The sequence below is a fragment of the Erpetoichthys calabaricus genome, chromosome 4, assembly GCF_900747795.2.
Source record: "Erpetoichthys calabaricus chromosome 4, fErpCal1.3, whole genome shotgun sequence".
Classification (NCBI taxonomy): domain Eukaryota; kingdom Metazoa; phylum Chordata; class Cladistia; order Polypteriformes; family Polypteridae; genus Erpetoichthys; species Erpetoichthys calabaricus.
This window is the reverse complement of record NC_041397.2, coordinates 247713868-247732428: the sequence shown is the minus strand read 5'-3', so window position 1 is coordinate 247732428 and position 18561 is coordinate 247713868. Positions and strand designations below refer to the sequence as shown.

Genomic DNA, 18561 nt, shown 5'->3' with positions numbered 1-18561 from the left:
ATAATAGGATGCCAAATGCAATTGCAAAGGTTTCTCTAATAATCAATTAGCATTTATACATGATTAATTAAGCATAGGCTAAGGCACTTTTCCAACGGAACACTGAAGGGGTGACTGCTGAATATGGGGCATTGCAGTCATGTGTCAATAATAAATTAAAAATCAGTCACTTTAAAGTAGTATTAGCCGTTAAAAACACTAGTAGTGTAAAATCAATTTAACAGTAACTTGATAAAAAAATAGGTATAAATTTCTATCTTAAAACATGAAGATTTTTGGGTGTATCCAAAGTTTTAACTCTTTGTGTACAAAGATGGAACTTTCAAAGGGAGTATTATTTCAAATAAGTCAATGTTGCAGACTGATATGTTTAAAAAAGTTGGGCTAGAGTGGTCAGTATACAATTTTAATGTAGTTAATTAGCAGTTGTTACTATTGATGATCACCAAGTAGCTCTAAAATGACAAACTGAAGAGAAAATTATATAGATCATTTTAGAGATAGGTTATGAATAAAAATTGAATTGCTGCTGAGCAAAATAATAATTTGACATATAGAACTAATTTTTGTGACCCATCCAGAGTGTGAAAATGTGTCTTAAAACTGTACACAATTAATTAAATTAAATGGAATATGGTGAGGGCCTGCTTTAAGTGAAAACTTGTCCATGATATTTTGACTGTTGGAATTTTGCGTTAATATTAAGTAGGTACGTGTACTTTAATCAAAGTACATTCATATAATTAAAGTATGGCTTGGAAATGATTAATAGTTCAGTTTGACGCCTGTAAACCTCTTCATAACCTCCACATAAAAGCTAAATAACACAGGTTTTAAATATGTCATCTGACGCCTACAGTCAAGAACGGAAGGCAGTCCACCAGTTTCCTCTGCCTCCTGGGTAGAGGTGAGGTGAGGCAGGAAGTGTTGCTCCTTACTGGCTAATTGAAGGCCTTCTTTTAAGATGCTCTCTCTGCATGGCCGCCAGCGGCGCTCTATAGAACACTCTCACATGGTTAATAAATTATTATTCCAATACACATGCCGTGTCGCTACACATCTACCACACGCTTTTAAGTTTGTATGTTACCTCTTGAAATACTGGGTGTGTCTCGACAGGTGTTCAGCCACAATTTAAAGTTTAACGTTAACACGAGCGTTTGTGACACAGCGCTTGCGCGTACTGAAATAAAAAATAAATAAATAAATAAAAAGGTGCGCGTCACCGCCCACGCGCCGGGTACGCGTTGACGTCACTGCGCATGCGCAAGAGGATTTATGGCAGGGGACAAAAGTGGCACTGGCGCTACATTGTACCCAGAACGACTCGGGTAAGAAATCTAGAGAATATTTTTGTGGTTTTCATCGTAACTTGCAGGAAGTAGTGCTGGACTAAGTTGACAGTGTATGTACAATATTGGGCTAAGGTGCTGAAATGTCCTGCTCAAGTGAAAAAACAGCATTTAATTTTTTTCTTACCCCGCCTGTGATTTTTCCCGTCCCCGTCTGCTTGTAGCAGGGCGCTATTGCCTGCTCTCACGCATTGTTTCGCTCGCTCTCTAATGGCGGACGTGAGGCAGTGCTACCGATGGACTGCGAAGGGGCAAATAGTCGGTAGTGGTGGGGGAGGGGATGGGCAATTATTTTCTAGTTGGAGTAACTACGCGTGAGTTGTTTTTTTTTTTTTTGGTAGAGATTTCTTTCAGTATGGGAGTGAAGACGACTGCTAATAATGAACGTTTCTATTTAAAAGCCAAACGTTGGGTAGGGTGCTATACTGATCGATGTGGTTACCCCGGGGGTAACATGCAGGGATCATAATGGCCGCCTGGGGTATTCATAGTTGCTTATTGGAAGTAATGTTTTCCTTCATTTGTCTTGGTGAATAGGGCGAATGTTCGTAGTCTTTGATGAGCTATTCGATTATTTTCCGTTCTGTATTTTTTAACGCGCAGCTTGACTTTGATATTTTTAACGTGCTGCATATTGAAATGACCTGGCGTCTACATGATCTTAACAAACGAAAATGTTGTTGAACCCTGGTCATATTTTACAATATAATTTTATTTTAATGCACTTTCACAACTTGCACAGGCTCGTTCGTGATTATTTTTAAATTCCCGGCTACTTTTCATGCGGCGAGTGCGTGCGAGCAAATGTGTCATTTAGCAATGGCGCAGCACCCGAGGGGTCGGCGTGCAGAGCGCGCGCCACTAGCGAAAATAAGTCGGGCCCGCCAGGCTAAAGTTAGTCGGGGCCCTAGAGCTCGTTACAGGTAATAGATTCGCCTCCACCTCCTCCACGAAACGGTGTAAGTTATGAATGAGTGTGGCTGAGGGTCGGGAATTCGCAAATGCTGTGTCTACGATATTTTTTTGTGCCCTTTTCATGTTGAGATTGGTGACAACCCAGGTTGAGAAATTTTAATCTTGGTTGGTTTAAATATTGACAGAGAATCTACGTTATTGATTACGTAGACATACAAATTCTATAGAGCATCTGTACACATTGTATACATGGGTAACGGGGGGGAAAGCTCACCCTGTTAGGCAAGGCACTTTTTCCAGCTTCAAGATAGCAGCAATTAAGGTCCACCTACTTGCTTATTAATGTTCTCAACTTTATTTTTTTATATCCTAGTTTCTGAATTATACTTTCTTGGGTCATAATAACGAATTTTTCCATTAGAATTTTTCACACTTTAGATTAATTTTTCAATTGACAATGCTGCTGGTTTTATAGAATGGTTTGACTGACTGACTGACGGACGGATGAATGTTTGGATCTTTCACTGTTAATGGTTGCTCTTGACACATGTAAAACTTGTTGCAAGTTCTGTCCAGTTGTAATTTTTTTGTGGTTGATAATGGTGTCGAAGGAAATCTGTTAAACTGGTCTTTCTTAGTATTGCATCTTTTGAGTGTTAAGTGTCTTGTTGACGGTGTGCTCAGTACTTTTCAGATAATTGGGAAATACAGGAGATTTTAATTGCTTTCAACATTACGATGCTATAGAAGTTGCTTTTGCATGCTGTTTCATGTTGGTTTTTCCTTTACAATTTACCAGGTTTACATCAATTTCAGAAAAAGAGTAATTTTCGTCTTGAGTGGCCCTGAATGACTAGTTTTAAAATCTTGTTAAAATCTTGCATTAAAGTAGTTTGTTAGCATTATTCTTTCTTATTATTAGTCTAAATCTACTCACACTGTACTAGTTTAGAAACGCCACTTAATGTAATCAATGTGTTTTTAAATTGTCCCCACTGGACTAGATGGACACAAACCATGCAAACATAGAGAGAACATGACATTCCCAACGTGTAGCAACCGAGTGCAGAATTTGAAACCCGCCAGGCAGCACTCCTGTGCCATGCAGTACAGAGTGTGTGTGTGTTTTTTTTTTTTTAATGAAATCACTCTTGCTTGCAATTTTTCTTTTTTTATAGTTATAAATACAGTGGCAAAAGGCAATCGTAATATTTACAATTTGTCATGTAGCACACAATTTCAGCCTCCTCCAAGATTTATTTATTAAGATTAGTAACATGTTATGTGAAGTGTTTGCTTAATTATTAAAATGTTGGTGCATTAGGTTTGCTATACAATACCACTTAGTATGCAAATGTCCCATCAACAACAGTTTATTCACTTTTTAGTAATTTTATTTTATTCACCAGTATATTTGAGGCCATGCAGCTTGTGTTGTGCATACAGTGTTTCTGAATTTTCCTTTTGGACTCGTAATTTATAGGGCCAGGACCACGGAAAATGTTTTTGAGTGGGAACAAAATTGTTGCAACAACATAGTGGAGCTTTAAATATCAACCAAAATAAACTCAGAATTAACAGCAAATGCACTCTGTCATTATAAAAAATCTCCCAGGTTTTTCATTTCATTATCATTTTAATAACCTTACTAAAAAGTAGTTTTATTTAATTTCCTGTAACATGTGCCTTCTTTAACAGAATGTTTATAAATATTAATGCACAACAAATGCTCTAAACATGGGATATTCACACCTGTTGTAATTAAGAAGCTGAATTGACTTGCTAAACAAGCACTACAGACTCAAATAATAAGACCAGTAGTGCACTTTACCCCATAACTGATGTATGAATACCGAGATATTCACAGAAAAAGTTTGTTTGAGAACTTGTTTTTTTTCCACCCTTGTAGTGTTAGAAGACTAGTGAGACTTGTGTTTTTACCCCCTTGTGGCATTTTAAATGGGAAAGAGATGAAGTTGAAGTGAATTGGACAGATGAGTGCTTAACACTGCATGGACATGTCATTTTTGATATGAATTTGTTGTTAGTCAGAAAGCTATACTAATCACTAAGTACAGCTGTTTTTTAATGTGCAAGTTAAGTAGACAAAAAGTGTGTTTTGCAATATGGTAAGTCACTGCAGCTATTATCTCCTTCGACTAGCAGTTTGTTTGCTGGTACAGTATGCAGCGGAACAGTGAATGTTTTTTGGAATTTTGCTTGTTAGGGTTCAATTTTTCCAGAGATGGTTATTGGCATAATGGTACAGAAAGGTAGCGGGTAGGTTCACACTACGATTTGGATATCACTATTCGATATGAATTTGGTACAATGAGATCTAAGCAACAAAAAATTCACAGCATACGACTAGATTTCTTTTAATTTATTTTGAACAGACAGTAGTAAAGGTTACCATCCACGAACCCCTGAGATAGTCTGGTCGATAGCCTACAGCCTGTAAGATATTAAACAGTAAACACATAACACACATTCTTGCATATACAGTCATATGAAAAAGTTTGGGAACCCCTCTTAATTTTTTGGATTTTTGTTTATCATTGGCTGAGCCATTCAAAGTAGCAACTTCCTTTTAATATATAACATGCCTTATGGAAACAGTAGTATTTCAGCAGTGACATTAAGTTTATTGGATTAACAGAAAATATGCAATATGCATCATAACAAAATTAGATAGGTGCATAAATTTGGGCACCCCAACAAAGATATTACATCAATATTTAGTTGAGCCTCCTTTTGCAAATATAACAGCCTCTAGACTCCTCCAATATAGCCTTTGATAAGTGTCTGGATTCTGGATGGAGGTATTTTTGACCATTCTTCCATACAAAATCTCACCACTTCAGTTAAATTTGGTGGCTACTGAGCATGGACAGCCTGCTTCAAATCATCCCATAGATTTTTCGATGATATTCAAGTCAGGGGACAGTGACGGCCATTCCAGAACATTGTACTTCTCCCTCTGCATGAATGTCTTTGTAGATTTCGAACTGTGTTTTGGGTCATTGTCTTGTTGGAATTTCCAATTCCTGTGTAACTTCAACTTTGTGACTGATGCTTGAACATTATCCTGAAGAATTTGTTGATATTGGGTTGAATTCAGCTGATCCTTGACTTTAACAAGGGTCCCAGTCCCTGAACAAGCCACACTGCCCCACAGCATGATGGAACCTCCACCAAATTTGACAGTAGGTAGCAGGTGTTTTTCTTGGAATGCGGTGTTCTTCTTCTACCATGCAAAGTGCTTTTTGTTATGACCAGATAACTCCATTTTTGTTTTATCAGTCCAAAGCACTTTGTTCCAAAATGAATCTGGCTTGTCTAATGAGCATTTGCATACAACAAGTGACTCTGTTTGTGGCGTGAGTGCAGAAAGGGCTTCTTTCTCATCACCGTGCCATACAGATGTTCTTTGTGCAAATTGCGCTGCATTGTAGAACGATGTACAGATACACCATCTGCAGCAAGATGTTCTTGCAGGTCTTTGGAGGTGATCTGTGGGTTGTCTGTAACCATTCTCACAATCTTGCGCATATGCCGCTCCTGTATTTTTGTTGGCCTACCAGACCTGGGTTTAACAGCAACTGTGCCTGTGGCCTTCCATTTCCTGCTTACATTCCTTACAGTTGAAACTGACATTTTAAACCTCTGAGATAGCTTTTTGTAGCCTTCCCCTAAACCATGATGGGTTGTGGTGGAATGGCGGCTCTGAGGCTAAGGATCTGCGCTGGTATCCCAAAGGTTGCCGGTTCGAATCCCCGTCACTGCCAAAAGAGATCCTGCTCTGCTGGGCCCTTGAGCAAGACCCTTAACCTGTAATTGCTCCAGGGGCGCTGCAGAATGGCTGACCTTGCGCTCTGACCCCAAGAGTTATGCGAAAACTAACAAATACCTAATATGAGAAATCGTATAAGGCAAAATAAAGAACAATAACAACAACAATGATACTGAACAATCTTTGTTTTAAGGTCTTTTGAGAGTTGCTTTGAGGATCTCATGCTGTCACTCTTCAGAGGAGAGTCAAAGGGAAGCACAACTTGCAATTGACCACCTTAAATACCTTTTCTCATGACTGGACACACCTGTCTATGAAGTTCAAGGCTTAACACGCTAATCCAACCAATTTGGTGTTGCAAGTAATCAGGAGCAGTTACATGCATTCAAATCAGCAAAATTACAAGGGTACCCAAATTTTTGCACAGCCAGTTTTTCACGTTTGATTTAATTTCACACAACTAAATACTGCTTCACCAGTACTCAGATGTCGCTGGGAAATGAAAGACATACCACTGTTATCTTTTTTGTTGAAAGTAAATTATTATGCAGGTCTGAGAGGGGCTCCCAAACTTTTTCATATGACTGTATTTTTTTTTATGTATGGCTGATAAAAATACAGAAGGCAGTAAGTTACAAACTGAAACATTTCTTGTGTTATTTAAGGAAAACACCCTTACTAGTAGAGTGTACCAGCTATCTCAAACAGTCAGGTATCATTTTGCCAACTGGCAATTTTGGTTGTTTATAACAAGAAGGAACTAAAATGTTTTAATGTATTAAACAGTGCAAACAGCAAACAAACTCAAAATGAGCATACACGTTTGAAGATCTGGATTTTTCATTTCCTATTCAGAGCTAATAAAGTAGGCGGTCACTGTGAGATAGCTTTCGGTAGCATGAGATGTCCATCCATCAGTTGTTAATGCTACAGGGGGTGCAGTGGACAATTTGTGTTTGATCACCACTCATGTACGCTGGTAAAGTCCAGCGACCACTGATTGGTTTATGTGCACACAATATAATTGTGTAGCTTTTCTCTTTTGTTATTATTTATCTACTACTGCATACATTGTTATGGCTGATAAATATAAGTGTGGTGCTGGAATTGTCACAAAAAACTGAAATTATTAAACTTTTACGAAGCAAGGAAATTGCTTCAAGTATTCCTTCAATTTAAGAAGTAGGTAGAACAGTGAGCGAAATAAAGTGTGATGCCGACAAAATTGAAAAACATGTTAAAAAAAGGAAACCAATGACGGTAATATTAAAAATGGCAAAACAATGAAACATGCTAAATATGAACATTTGGATATTATTTATCAGTGATTTGTTCAAAAACAAATTCAAGGAATTCCAATATTGGGACCTATAATCATTGCAAAAAGCTATTGAGATGAATAAAGAACTTGATGGGGATCATTAATTCAAAGCAAGCTTGATTTAAAATGCAATTTTATTAGAATGTATTTCAAAAACATTTTATGTACTCTACTAATGCATATAATTGCATTCTGTCATTACTGTTATTTCCAAGTATGACTATGTCACAAATATTGAAAATGGTCAATCTTTCAAAATGGCTCAGTAAAGTCCTTGAATTCACCTGAATTGTATGCAATGTTTATACTTTGTAAATTGTTATAGTAAGTAGAACATCAGAACACAGTTTGCTTTGTATTAAAAGTTAAATTCTTGAAAGGGGGTGGGAATTATGGGAATGCATTTGTTTTATGGGGCAGAGAGGGGGTCACATTGTCTAAAGGTATTGTTATATTTATGTTGTGAAACAGCTTATAATATGTTTTAGGTGGAAGGCATATAGCCTTTAAGGGCTGCAGTTGCTAAAATCCTCCCACTCCACTGTTAAGAAGACGTGACTATTATTGCAGTTTCCAAAAAGATTCCAAGTCAAGTAGTTCGCGTCCTTTTGATAGGTAGTTAATGAAAAAAATAAGGAATAAGCAGAAGCACCACACCAAAGTAAATAGACACCATAGATAGTAGGGCTGCATGATTTAGTTTGAAAATGAAGTTGTAATTATTTTGACACATATTGGAATTTTAACTGCAAGAAGATAAACATTTAAGTACGCATCTAATACTACTGCGTAGTTATAAATGTGCACTTAAAGACTTCATTACAGTGAAAGGATATTTCAAAATTTGTCACCTGTATTAAATGTGTAAATAATTCAATTGGTACATTAGAACACTTTATAATCATTTTGTAATTGGTCAATCCTTCATGTTTCCCCTCATGTCATTAGACCATATAGTAGACTGTGGAATGCAATCTAGTAGACGGTGGACAAAGCAGGGAACTTGTAGTTACTTATCCATGCAGTGATTAGTGGCTGTATATGTTGATTTATATGTTCATGCTTATAATAACTAGTTTGCTTTCCAGGAGTTAAAATGCATTGTCTGAACTTCATTTGAGGTGGGGTGCTACTCCTCAATATAACAGCAAATCAAGAAAATTTTAGTGACTCGAGGGAAAGTTCAGCATATAGCTCATGAAGAATACTAGCTGAAGTACCTGGTGTATTTGTATAACTGGTTAAGGTAAGATAGTAAATATTTGTGTTTTTAAATGTTGACCCTTTTGTCATTGCTTGTAGAAATGAATCCTTCAAGTACACTACCTTTCTGATAACTATTAATTTCTCTGATCTTATGAATTTGTTCTTTTTGTGTACAATTGGATTCCATAATTGTGATAATTCCTTGCAGGGTTGGAACTACAGTATAAACTACTTCTGTGTATTTTATGGCATACTGTATTTTTAATCATAGGATGTTTAATCCCAAATCATTAAACTAGATTACTTTTTGAGTATTAGAATCCGTGCACTACAGAAAGCTTCTACTTTAGTAAGGGGCTGGGGTTGATTGTGGTTTACAAACATTGCTGGAGGTTTCTGTATTATTATAGGAGACAACAGTAGTAGCAGTTTTTAGTACTGGGGCTACATGTATAATCATAGAATTTGCACTAAAACATGGTGTATGGAGAAAACTAGAAATGTACGTATGCACAAAAATTCAAATGCATAAAACTGTGCATAAATAAAGTTCCACACACTTTCCCTTTCATATATATATATATATATATATAATATAAATATAAATATACACATACAGTGCATCCGGAAAGTATTCACAGCGCATCAGTTTTTCCACATTTTATGTTACAGCCTTATTCCAAAATGGATTAAATTCATTTTTCCCCTCAGAATTCTACACACAACACCCCATAATGACATGAAAAAAGTACTTGAGATTTTTGCAAATTTATTAAATATATATATTATATAAATATGAATTTAATCCATTTTGGAATAAGGCTGTAACATAACAAAATGTGGAAAAACTGATGCGCTGTGAATACTCTCCAGATGCACTGTATGTGTGTGTGTATATATAATACAGTAATCCCTCGCTACTTCGCGGTTCACTTTTCGCGGATTCACGACTTCGCGGGTTTTTAAATACAAGTGATTGCCCGCCTATCGCGGAAGTTATGTTCCAGACCCATCAGCAACAGGAGAAAATCCGCGATATAGAAAGACCATATAAATAAACATTTTTATAGTTTAAGCCTTAAAATACCCATCCCACATGCTTTAAACACATGTAAACTTATAAAACACACTTAGTTAACACATATGATATGTGGATGTCGGGCTAAGGATATGAGTAACATCTCACTATTATAAAACATTTTAACTTCACGCAAGACAAGACAGTGAGACAGGAAAATTGGTGATGTACAGGCTTAAAATTATTGACACGCAGAGCGACAAGCAGCACAAAGCCAGCACAAAGTCCACTTCTCCTTAGCGTTCATTCAGCTCCCCACCCCCTTGACAATGCGAAGTGGCAGGAGCGTACTGCGCTTCCGGGGAGGGGGGGTTTGAGCGAAGGTGCATTCAGCTCTCACACACACACACACTCCTCCTTCCGAACGCGCAGAGCGACAAGCAGGCATTTTGGCAGAAGCAGCACAAAGTCCATTTCAGCTCAGCGTGAGTTCAGCAGCCCCCCTTCACAAAGCGAGTGCAGACACATTGACGTCTGATCGCTGTGTGCAGTGTTGGTCTGAGGTGTTTAAGAATGTAGACAGTGTTTAAGAGCATATGAAGTGTTTATAAGAGAGTGGGAAAGGTTAACAAGAGCGTGAGAAAGGTTTATAAGAGTGTGGGAAGGGTTTATAAAGCCTTAAAATATGTATAAATAATAAAATAAATATAGGTCACTACTTCGCGGATTTTCACCTATCGCGGGGGGCTCTGGAACGTAACCCCCGCGATAGGTGAGGGATTACTGTATATATATAATGTGTATATATGGTATGTGTATGTATGTGTGTGTGTGTGTGTATATAATATATATATATATACATCATAAAATTCATTATGTTATTTGTACGTAAATTCTGCCCTCCGTTCCTTTTGCAGAAAATGGTCTGTGACCCTGTCGTACCAATTGGCCGTCTTTTCCAGGGACTTAACCAGTTTCCTCTCAATGGCCAGGAGAGCAAGGTTGCTCAAACGATCTTGGCCCATCGTGTTGCGGATGTATGACTTGACCCGTTTTAAACGGGAGAAGCTCCTCTCTACACCTGCTGATGTAGTGCCAATTGTTGCCACTAATAACAACAGCTTGTGTAGCTGAGGCATTGCACTATCCAACTCCATGTCTTTAAAAAACACCAAGAAATCACACAGCTTACCCCTGCTCCCCTGTAAGTCATGATCTGAATATAGTACTTGAAGTTCAGATCTCAGTCTCCCCGAGTCAAAGAAATGGCCATAACTTTTCAGCACACTTTCAAATGCCTCCTCTGGAAACACTTGTCTCATTTCATCAAATTTCCCTGGATTGACTAATTCTAAGAAGCTCCTGCTTTCCAAATTTGAAAAACGCGGAGAAATCTGCTCCATGAGATTGTCTAGGATGGCCATGTACAAATTTCTGTAGCGGTCCTGGGGATCCTGTAATTGTGACAGACGGCGCTTTCTAATAGGTTCATCTCGAGGGTCTGATGTGAGATTTGCTGCTTTTGCATAAACTGCTTGATAAGCCTCCTCTGACCTCTTCTCCTTGACAAAAGCAAGGAGAGACCCAATTCTTTTTTTGCAGTAAAGAACATCCATAACCCTTTGCTGGACAATATCAAAGACAACATCTGTCTCTTCTAAATTGGCCCTAGTGTGTGCATGGTGTGTGGGTGTGTTTGTGTGTGTCCTGTGGTGGGTTGGCACCCTGCCCGGGATTGGTTCCTGCCTTGTGCCCTGTGTTGGCTGGGATTGGCTCCAGCAGACCCCCGCGACCCTGTGTTCGGATTCAGCGGGTAGGAAAATGGATGGATGGATGGATGGACATCTGTCTCAGAGAATATTTGTTCATATGTGTACAACATGAACACAAACTCAAAATCCTCCAGTTTCATTATGAAGCCTTTGGCAGCATCTAATGTGTCATCATCCATGCTCTCATCCTGGGTAATCTTGTCAAAAGTCTGCAGGAGGCCATCATAATTGTTTGCCACAGTGCTCACTATCCGTGATGTGAAATTCCATCGAGTAGGAGCATTTCTGGGCAATCTTGAAGTCCCTGCATACTCAAGAAAAGACATCCTTTTTGTGGACTTTGGAAAAAAATGTGGTGAACCCAGAGAGAGATGCAAAAAATATTCTTGACTCAGGCAAGCATTTAGCACCCTGGGACAACACCAGGTTCAGTCTGTGTGCATAGCAATGCACAAACACTGCACTAGGGGCTATTACTTTAACTTTGGCCTGTAGGCCATTGAGAGATGACGCAAAGACAGCAGCCCTATCGTAGGTTTGTGCCACAAGTTTTTCTCTAAAACTGTAGCCCTGCATGTTCTCGTTTCAAACTTCAAACACAGACTGAGCATCTCGACCCCCTGACACATCCAAAAATCCAGTGAAGCACTCTTGTATTTTACCTGCACTATCCACATATCTAACAATGACAGACAGTTGGGCATGGCAAGATATGTCAGTTGCTTCATCCACCTGCCATGCAAAAAAAGGAGCAGTCTGAATTTCACCTTTTATATGATCAGAAACAGTGGCTGCGAGAGCAGAGATCAAGTCATTTTGGATTGAGTGGGACATACCAGAAAACACAGCTGATGACTGAAATTGTGTGGCCAAGACAGAGTCATATCATATTTAGCTAATGTTTCTGTAAATTCCCTGTAATTCCCCTATTTGCTGATTCACTACTCTCATCGTGCCCCCTGAATGCCAGCTCCTGACTGCCAAGCAAGGAAGTCGCATCAATTAGACGGTTTAGGAAGGCCCTGTTTTTTTTTTTTTTTTGTTTTTTTTTTTACTGTTTCATTATGTTTTGCTACCTGAATGCGAAGACCTTCATTGATTGCATGTTCAACCCTGACCCTGCCCAGACAACTTAACCTTGCACATGAACTCACATGTTCTTTGCACTTTTCATGCCTTTTGTATGCCCTGTCAGTTACCCAGATCCCCAAAACCCACGTTTGACCAAACACATCCCATTCCCTGAGAAGGTTTCGTCAAGAGGCATGGCCAATAGTACATTTTCTTTGTCACAGCACTTCCAGTCAGCCAGTTCACCTTGTCATACCAGGAGAGCTGAAAAGACCTGTTATTTTTTCCTGATTTTTTTGCACCAGATCAATCTTGGGCGTTGGTCTACTCTGCCGTTTAATTCTGAGTCTCTCCTCATAAGGAAGACTACTAAATGGTTTTGCCAAAAGCAGGTCAACAATATTAGCACCGTCTGCGTCTGCCATTATGCACAGCTTGCTAGCTGGCTAGTTTCCCCTTCCCGAGCTACTTTAATCATATGAACGAACTAACTTTACAATGCTGAAACAAGGAGCAAAGTCAAGAACGCTATAATATGTTTTTTTTATTATTTTAAGAATGATTTGTACAAACAAAAATGGTTTATATCACCAGCAAACAATACAGAGTGCAGCAGTTTGTCGTACGACTTCACCTGCAAATCCGCATGGGACTGATCTCGAATCTCTGTAGTGCTGATGTATACTTAAGACATGCTGTCAATCAAAAAAGGGGTTCCGCCCTTTAAACAGCTCCTCCAATCATCATGCAGCAGTCCAGCGTCCTGGCCCGCCCACTGCTCCATTCACTCCCAGAGAAGCTGAGCTTCCCTGGAAGTGACGATTTTGGTGCATTTATCCAATTACCGTCAAGCTTTTCTGCAGTGAAAAAAAGCTCCTGTGTGCTTGCCCATAGAGCTCCAGTGAAGTTGCGCTTCAGGAGGGTTTAACGTGCTGTGCTGCATGGAAATGTATGACAAGAAAATCGCGTCAAACAATCTACAATAAATACCTGATTCTGAATGAGCTAGTCATGAAGTTGAACGCGTTCTAGCGCACTTTTATTAAAACCAATATAAATACGACAGTGCATATATGAGCATTTATTTTCTGACATAGTAGAGGAAGCGGAGCTTCCCTTGTAGTCTTAGAGCAGTCGCCACTGGTATATAATATATGTGTGTGTATGTATGTCCCTCCCTCCCTCCCTCCCTCCCTCCCTCCCAGTCGACACCTTTGGGAAGTGGAGGCAAGGAAAAACCTACTATTTGGTGGCTTAAGTACTGGCATAAGGAACAAAAGGAAATTGATGGAGTGGCATACCTTGGTGGAGGCACTCAAAAGCACAGGTTCAGAAAATGGCATGGTGCCCCAAAAAAAAAAAAGGTAGTGAAATTTCATGGCTCACACCGTTTGAGCAGCAAGCTGCAGCAGTTATTGGCAAGTGAGAGGGACTATGACATTAATTTTTTTTTTTTTTTTTTTTTTAGTTTTACCATTATCAATACTGGTATAAATAATTTGCCTGTTTAATAACATAAACAAACAAGTGGGCAGCAGATGAAGTATTACTCTTTATTCTGTTTCAGACAATATTAGAAAAGTTAACCACAGGCAGTAATGGTGCTGCTGTTCCAGGCACATCTTTGGGTGCTGGCAGATGCATACACCACTGCCTTGGAAACTGCTGGGTGACCATCTGGCCGTATGTCAATGGACGCTGTTCTGCAGTCATAAAATGCAGTGGTGGATGCTGTAAGAGAAGAAGGCAATGAACTAAGGGATATACATGCTGTACTATGTGATACTGACCACAAATTAAATGGTTAAAAAATAAATTGTGCATCTTATCTGTTTTTACATTCTGCTAATTGCATTCAAATTAAGATGTAGTGCTGTTCAATTTGGCTCATCATTTGGTGGGTCAGGGTCACATTCGTCATAGTGCATGTCTTCAGATATAGGCAAGCCTGTGTGCTACATTATGCAGCATACTACATACTTAAACAATGTGACACACTTTTTGTGGACTATAGAGGAAATTCATTCTGAGAAGGTGCCTTTTATAGCAATGTGCATGCAGTCAGCCGCTCCGCCCATACATCTGGCAAGGTGAGTACAACTCCTCGGAGTCTGCCTTTGTAAAGCCAGTTCCAGTTCAGCACACAGTTCCAAGAGGATAGCTCTTGGAAATCTAAATCGACTTAGAAGCCATTCATCATCATTGGACAAGAAATCAGTATGATCTCTAAATAATGCACTGTCTCCTAATTCTTCCATTTGCAATGTTTTCTAACAACGCTAAAGCAGCCATGGTGGTTGGAATAGTTTGTCCATTCAGTGCACCTTTATATTGTTACAGATGGATTACAGACAGGTGCCTTAAATTTGTGGACGATATACAATTTTGGTGTATTTGATAAAGACCACGTGATGGATGTGAATCTAAAAAAGAAAGAGAAACCACAAAGAAACAGTAGCACTGCTTTGATGTTGGGTGCTGCCCGTTTACAAGATCGAGCAGAAATGTGCATGATATGAGGCTGCCGTGAAAATGTGTGGCATTTTGACAAGTTCAGTTTTTATACATCTCGATGTGACCTTGGAAACGGGTGTACGAAACATTTTTGTGAGTACATACTATTTATGCATGAGATCCCAGGTCTGCAAAATTAAACTTGTAAAAACTTGTTTTAATTGTGAAGTTATTTTTATTTGAATTCACAAGAAAAATGATAAATATCAGAATGTCTCCATTATGCCACATTTAAGTACAAAAATTTAAAAACATTTGATTAAAATTTAAAACACATTAGAGTTTATTCATGTGTTCAGTATTGTTTTAAGTCAATTTTAAATGAAAATATTTAGCCAGTCTTATTTTAAAACCTATGTAAAGGAAAATACAAATACTGTACATATTGATTGACTTAAAGGTAACTTTTCCTTTTTGTCACTTAGGCTTTATTTATTTTTTAATTTATTTTTTGATCCAAAACTGTTTTTGGGAGCCCATTGTTCATACACTTTTTTTCTCTTGTGTTGATATAAATTATCTAGCAGTAGGCTGCCATAGGGTTGGTACAGAAAAAGTACAGAAAACCCTAGATTTTAAAACCGTATGGTACCAACAGTGAAAGTTAGGTTTAAAAGACCTTGTGCACAGTCTTTGCTCTTCTGCTTTTTGATGTGCTTGAGCCAAAGTACCTCTCTAATCCCCTTGCTCTTTGTTGTGCTGATGAGTCTATTGGATACCCACCACTGCTGTTTAATTTGATGCAGGTTCTACAGAGCTTGCTTCCTCACTAACCCCAACTTTGACGTGCTAGATAGTTCAAATGAGAACCACGGAGTGCGGTAATGGAGGGAGATGCTTGTTCATGAGACACAACAGGAAAACACATGATTGTGTGGCACACTGGGGATGGTGAAGTTAGCTGGGGTAGGAGAGATGGGTTATCTGTTACATGCTTTGGCATCATTTTGGCACTAAGGTCCAAAAGCTGGTGTTCATATTTAAGTTGAAGCCATCATTCTTACAAACCAGCATCTCTTTTATCTTCTTTCCATCACTCACCATTCCAAGATTTCTCTGGGAAAAAGATGCAAATGCAAAATGTCTACTTTGAGACTCATTTTGCAACCCAATTCTATAAACTCAACTAATATATTTTTTGCAGTTTCTTTATAATTCTAATCTTTGTTACCTAAACACTTAGAAATTACTTATTTATGATGCTTAAACCTCTCATTCAATTCGCTCATTGTACTCTCAAATTCTGCAACAGAAATCAGTTTACGAATATCAGGGGCCTCATGCATAGAATTCACACTAAAACATGGTATACGGACAAAAGCGGGAATGTGCGTGTACACAAAATTCCAGATGCATAAATCTGTGTGTACGCCAACTTTCACGTTCTTCCGCTACATAAATCCTGGTCTGCGTGAAATGTAACACTCGTGCATGCACCTGCTGCCCCTCCCAGACTCCTCCCAGAATGATGCTTCCTTGAATATGCAAATGAAAATAAATAACCCCTTATGGTGTGCATTCTGTGAAATGACAATGGCAAAAGCATGGGGGAAAAAGAAGAATTTCAGCAAATGCCAAGTAGAGGGAAGGAAAAACTTACTATTTGTTGGTTTAATCAGTGATATAAACAACAAAAGTAAGTTGATTGAGTAACAGAGTGGTTGATAAACTCGATAGTTCAAGTTCAGAAAGTCGCAAAGTGCCCAAAATAAATAAGAAGTGGTCAGATACCAAAGTCGCCGTGAAAAGGAGAGTCGTAGCCCACCATCTGAGTGTCATATGGAAGCGTATTAGGGTGCAGAGAAAAGAAAAACAAAATAGGGACACAGTTGAAAAAAAAATGTCCAAATGTCAAATTTAAACTCGAAATTTCCACTTTAATCAGTTTATTTTGTCATTAAAGTTGAACATCATAAACTTCATTTTAAAATTGTTTAATTTACTAGTTTCTCAAATCCCATCGTAACTGAAGTAGCACGTTAAATGCTTCGTATTGTATATTTTCTTCTTTGTAGTCTGTGTGTGAATCACTATGTGCTTCTTAAATGGGCTTTCTCTTCCACCGACATGACAGAGTACATTACATTCATGATATTACAGCTCTCTGAACAATTTAAATATTAAGGTATACAGTGCATCCGGAAAGAATTCACAGCGCATCACTTTTTCCACATTTTGTTATGTTACAACCTTATTCTAAAATGGATTAAATTCATTCTTTTCCTTAGAATTCTACACACAACACCCCATAATGACAACGTGAAAAAAGTTTACTTGAGTTTTTTTGCAAATTTATTAAAAATTAAAAAAACTGAGAAATCATATGTACATAAGTATTCACAGCCTTTGCTCAATACTTTGTCGATGCACCTTTGGCAGCAATTACAGCCTCAAGTCTTTTTGAATATGATGCCACAAGCTTGGCACACCTATCCTTGGCCAGTTTCGCCCATTCCTCTTTACAGCACCTCTCAAGCTCCATCAGGTTGGATGGGAAGCGTCGGTGCACAGCCATTTTAAGATCTCTCCAGAGATGTTCAATCGGATTCAAGTCTGGGCTCTGGCTGGGCCACTCAAGGACATTCACAGAGTTGTCCTGAAGCCACTCCTTTGATATCTTGGCTGTGTGCTTAGGGTCGTTGTCCTGCTGAAAGATGAACCGTCGCCCCAGTCTGAGGTCAAGAGTGCTCTGGAGCAGGTTTTCATCCAGGATGTCTCTGTACATTGCTGCAGTCATCTTTCCCTTTATCCTGACTAGTCTCCCAGTTCCTGCTGCTGAAAAACATCCACCGTGCTTCACTGTAGGGATGGTATTGGCCTGGTGATGAGCGGTGCCGGGTTTCCTCCAAACGTGACGCCTGGCATTCATACCAAAGAGTTCAATCTTTGTCTCATCAGACCAGAGAATTTTCTTTCTCATGAGAGTCCTTCAGGTGCCTTTTACTAAGGAGTGGCTTCCGTCTGGCCACTCTACCATACAGGCCAGATGGTTGTCTTTCTGGAAGATTCTTCTCTCTCCACAGAGGACCTCTGGAGCTCTGACAGAGTGACCATCGGGTTCTTGGTCACCTCCCTGACTAAGGCCCTTCTCCCCCTATTGCTCAGTTTAGATGGCCGGCCAGTTCTAGGAAGAGTCCTGGTGGTTTCGAACTTCTTCCACTTACGGATGATGGAGGCCACTGTGCTCATTGGGACCTTCAAAGCAGCAGAAATTTTTCTGTAACCTTCCCCAGATTTGTGCCTCGAGACAATCCTGTCTCAGAGGTCTACAGACAATTCCTTTGACTTCATGCTTGGTTTGTGCTCTGACATGAACTGTCAACTGTGGGACCTTATATAGACAGGTGTGTGCCTTTCCAAATCATGTCCAATCAACTGAATTTACCACAGATGGACTCCAGTTAAGCTGCAGAAACATCTCAAGGATGATCAGGGGAAACAGGATGTGAATACTTATGTACTTGTGCTTTCTCAATTTTTTTTATCTATACTAATAAAAGGCAAAGCCCTCACTGACTGACTGACTGACTCACTCATCACTAATTGTCCAACTTCCCGTGTAGGTAGAAGGCTGAAATTTGGCAGGCTCATTCCTTACA

The 18561-nt window shown here is 39.0% G+C and overlaps 1 protein-coding gene across 1 annotated transcript in view; it reads left to right on the top strand.

Moving 5' to 3' along the window:
• Positions 1 to 1234: 1234 nt before the first annotated feature.
• The window catches only part of zmym2 (zinc finger, MYM-type 2), a 124398-nt gene continuing 107071 nt past the window's right edge, over positions 1235 to 18561 (top strand). The window contains exon 1 of the mRNA XM_028800564.2: positions 1235 to 1331. The gene's annotated coding sequence lies outside the window, so the exon portion shown is untranslated. The remainder of the gene's footprint in view (positions 1332 to 18561) is intronic.